Here is a 4,915-nt window from a genome sequence, read left to right on the forward strand (position 1 = left end):
CGCCGCGGCCACCAACACGTTGCACGGAGTCATTCGACGGGCCGCGGCCCCACGTGGGCGGGGCAGGCCACCGGGCCCGGGTGCGGGCAGTGCCCCCCTCCCCGGCTGCCCCAGCCCCCTCCCCCTACCGGGGCCTGGAACCCCTGCGTGGAAGCAATCACGGTCAGGCTCACTATTGTGCAAGCTCTGTGCTTCGGGGTTGACGTTTTCTTTATTTCCTTTAATCCTAAAACCCCTTTAGGAGACAGGTATGTCTTCATTCTCTCTGAATCATTTTTTAGGACCCCAGAGAGCCAGCTCACAGCAACCCAGATTATGACAGAACCAAAGTCTATGGGACCTGGAGGTCAACCCCCATTTTACAGATGAGGAAACAAGCCTCCAGAGTAAAGAGGCTACCCCACGCCTATGCCTGGCATTATATTTTAGCATCTCCCCCAATTCCCGTCTTTCTCGCAAAGGAGCTCTTTATCTCATGAGGTCAGTTTCCAGACATTTTGCACCTCTGCTTATGAACTGGATTGGGAAGTGCATTTCCGCATTCATATCTTTGCCATGGAACGAGTCAATGGAGGGATTAATAAACTCCCTCCCAGGCTGAACTTTCAGACTCCAGAAGTAATTGACTTGCTGCCTCTGGTTTGTAAGCTAAATGATGCTTAAGTGGAGAAACACAATTGTGGAGGGTTCCAGTGGGCGGCCCAAAGGTGGGAACTGATGGAGAGCACAGAGGGCTTTCCTGGAGCATTAGGAACTACACTGAGGACCCTCCTCCTTTCACTTTGAAGATTATCCTGGCAGGAAACTCTCCAGTGGTGGTTGAACAGGTAAAGACACATGACAAGAAATCACTGACCTTAAACAGCTCTCTCCTGATCGTGCTAGAGAAAGAGACAGATAAAGATACTACTGTGTAACTGTTAGCTGTTGCTGCCCAACAAATTACCTCAAAACCGCACACATATATTATCTCCCAGTTCGTGTGGGTCAGGAATCGGGCATAGCTTAGCTGAGTCTGCTGTTTTAGGATCTCTCACACGTGTATACTCGGGTGTTAGCAGGTGCTGGGGGCTTATCTGAAGGTTCAACCAGGGAAGGACCTGCTTCCAAGTTCAATCATGGTTGTTGGCCAGGTTCAACTCTTCACAGGCTGTTGGAGTGACAGTCTTGGTTCCACACTGACTGATGGCCAGAGGCTGCCCTCAGGTCCCTACCACGGAGACCCTTCCAATATGGCAGCTTACTTCATTAAAATGTACAAGCGTGGAAACTTACAGAGAGTCTGCTAGCGGGACAGAAGTCATTATCTTATGAAACTTATCAGAGAAGTGACATCCCAACACCTCTGCTGTATTCTATTGGTTAGAGGCAAGTTACAGATCTTGTCCATACTGGGGGGTGGGGGGGGGTGGATTACATACACAAGGGTATGAAGCAGAGACTATTCAGGCCATCCAAGAAGACGCCTGCCACTGTATGTGATTCATTTTGATTCCGTGGGATGAACCATAATCAGGTTATCACCCAGGGAATGCTGTTTAAAAATGTGTGTTGAGTATTCCGACACGTCCCAGTGGTGATAAATTTGGACAGAGTCTCTTCCGACTCTAAAATGTCACTTTATGGTATTCAGAAATGTTGCTTTGGTAGAAAGCCAGTATTACCATATCACCACAATAGAACTTATAAAAGAAGTTCCCTAAAGAACTACCTCGTGGGGCGCCTGGGTGGCTCAGTGGTTAAAGCCTCTGCCTTCGGCTCAGGTCATGATCCCAGGGTCCTGGGATCGAGCCCCGCATCGGGCTCTCTGCCGAGCAGAGAGCCTGCTTCCTCCCTTCTCTCTACCTGCCTCTCTGCCTACTTGTGATCTCTCTCTGTCAAATAAATAAAATCTTAAAAAAAAAAAAAACTACCTCGTACACCATGACTTTGCAACACTGCCTTCAAAGGCATAAATCTCAGACATCACAGGCTCATATTTGCATCCTTATCAGAAATTCCTGTGTGGTAGAGCAAAGAGGTTCTGGGCTTTGGAGTTTCTCTGCCGGGATGAGAGGTTGGACCACTGAGTGGCCTTGGGCAAGGTACTTAACCATGAAATCCCAGTTCTTTTTAAAGTCTAAAATAAGAGCAATAATACTTGGCTCAATAAGGTCATTTGAAGCATTCATATGAAAGGAGAGAGTATTAATACCCTTATCCTTTTTCTGCCACAATTCCTGGACCTACGTAGACTTGATGATTCAACACTGACTCAACACCAAGAATGCAAAAAGCACAAATGTTACATTTTTTTAGTAAAGTGAAACTTTAGAATCTTGCATTCTTCCTGATTATTTGCTGTGCAAGTCATCATAACGAGGGACTTATTTATAAATTGCTCTAAATTAAGAGTTCCTTACACATTTAGATTCAACTATCCATAAACAGTGATGTTTTTAACATGGAACACCTGTGACATCAACAGAAACCAACTCTGGCTGACTTCAGAAAAAGGGAGTTTATTGGAAGCATGTTGGGTTGCTTCTCGAATCAACTGTAAGCTAGAGCAGAAGTTCTGAGAGTGTGGTCTGTGGACTACTAGCTTCTCTGTGACCCTTCCAAGGAGTTTTTGAGATGAAAACTAATGCCATTATAATACTGAAATGTTATCTGACTTTTTCACTGAGTGGACATTTGCACTAATGGTGCAAAGCAATGATGATGGAAACTGATGGCGTCTTATTTCTCCAAAGAGGACATCCAGATGGCCAACAGACACATGAAAAGAGGCTCATCAGACCAAAACTACAAGAGAGATCACTTCACACCTGTCAGAATGGCTAAAATCAACAACACAAGAAATGACAGGTACCGGTGAGGGTGTGGAGAAAAAGGAACCCTCCGGCACGGCTGGTGGGAATGCAAACAGGTGCAGCCTGTGGAAAAGAGTGTGGAAGTCCCTCAGAAAGCTAACAATAGAACCACCTTACAGTCCAACGGTCACACTGTTGGGTATTTACCCCAATGCTTATAGCAACATTATCTATAAGAGCCAAGACACAGAAGCAATCCAAGTGTCCATCAACTGATGAATGGAGAAAGAAAATATGGTATATACATAGAGATATATAATGGAATATTATTTGGCCATAAAGAAGAATGAAATCTTGCCATTTTCAAGGACATGGATGGAGCTAGGGTGTATTGTACTAAGCAAAGTCAGTCAGGCAAGAAATACAAATACTATGTGATTTCACTTGGGTGAAATTGAAGAAACAAAACAAAGGGAAGAGAGAGAGAGAGACACACCAGTCAGAATGGCTAAAATTAACAAGTCAGGAAATGACAGATGCTGGAGAGGATGTGGAGAAAGGGGAACCCTCCTCCACTGTTGGTGGGAATGCAAGCTGGTCCAACCACTCTGGAAAACAGCATGGAGGTTCCTCAAAATGTTGAAAATAGAACTACCCTATGACCCAGCAATTGCACTACTGGGTATTTACCCTAAAGATACAAACATAGTGATCCGAAGGGGCACGTGTACCCGAATGTTTATAGCAGCAATGTCTACAATAGCCAGACTATGGAAAGAACCTAGATGTCCATCAACAGATGAATGGATAAAGAAGAAGTGGTATATATACACAATGGAATACTATGCAGCCATCAAAAGAAATGAAATCTTGCCATTTGCGACGACGTGGATGGAACTAGAGCGTATCATGCTTAGTGAAATAAGTCAATCGGAGAAAGACAACTATCATATGATCTCCCTGATATGAGGACATGGAGAAGCAACATGGGGGGGTAGGGGGATAGGAGAAGAATAAATGAAACAAGATGGGATTGGGAGGGAGACAAACCATAAATGACTCTTAAGCTCACAAAACAAACTGGGGGTTGCTGGCGGGAGGTGGGATTGGGAGAGGGGGAGCGGGCTATGGACATTGGGGAGGGGAGGCGAACCATAAGAGACTATGGACTCTGAAAAACAACCTGAGGGTTTTGAAGGGTCAGGGGTGGGAGGTTGGGGGAACAGGTGGTGGGTGATGGGGAGGGCACGTTTTGCATGGAGCACTGGGTGTTGTGCAAAAAGAATGAATACTGTTACGCTGAAAAAAATAAATAAATAAAAAGGGAAAAAAAAAAAGAGAGAGAGAGAGAAACAAGTCAAGAAACAGACCCTTAACTATAGAGACAAACTGATGGTGACCAGAGGGGAGAGGGGTGGGGGGAGGGGATAGAACAGATGATGGGGATGAAGGAGAGCACTTGTGGTGATGAGCATGGGTGATGTAGGGAAGTGTTGAAACACTATATTGTACACCTGAAATTCCTATAACACTGTGTCATCTAACTAAACTCAAAATAAATGCTTAAAAGAAAACTGATGATGTCTCATCATGTACCATGACAAACTATACTCACAGTAATTGTATTCTTCACAACCTGCCCAAGCACTTAAAAAAAAGAGAGAGTCAGTTTCACTTTAGAATATCCTTGATATAGCCATGAAAGTATTAAATCTTGACCCTTGAGGACAGAACATTTTAATATTCCATGTGGGGAAATGGGAAGTATGAATAAATCACTTCACACCAAATCATGATGATTGTCTTAAGAAAAAATGCACGTGCAGTTCTGAGAGTTGCAAACTGAAAAAGTCGCTTTTTTTTTTTTCCACAGAATACCATTTTCAATCAACAGAGGGCTTGAAAAACTTCAGACCTGGTCTCAGGCACGCATTTTCTCAAAAAGGAACAAGATGAACCTGTCACTTCAAGGATAACAAGCGACAGTATTATAGCCAACAATAAAATTCAAACCTTCCAGTGAAAATTTGAATTCTGAGAAAACTTGTCAATTAGGATGCTTTCTGCAGAGCTAACTACTTCCCAATCCTTCAACACTTTTCTGATTAGTTTTCTGATTT

This window comes from Meles meles, chromosome 6, assembly GCF_922984935.1.
Source record: "Meles meles chromosome 6, mMelMel3.1 paternal haplotype, whole genome shotgun sequence".
Classification (NCBI taxonomy): domain Eukaryota; kingdom Metazoa; phylum Chordata; class Mammalia; order Carnivora; family Mustelidae; genus Meles; species Meles meles.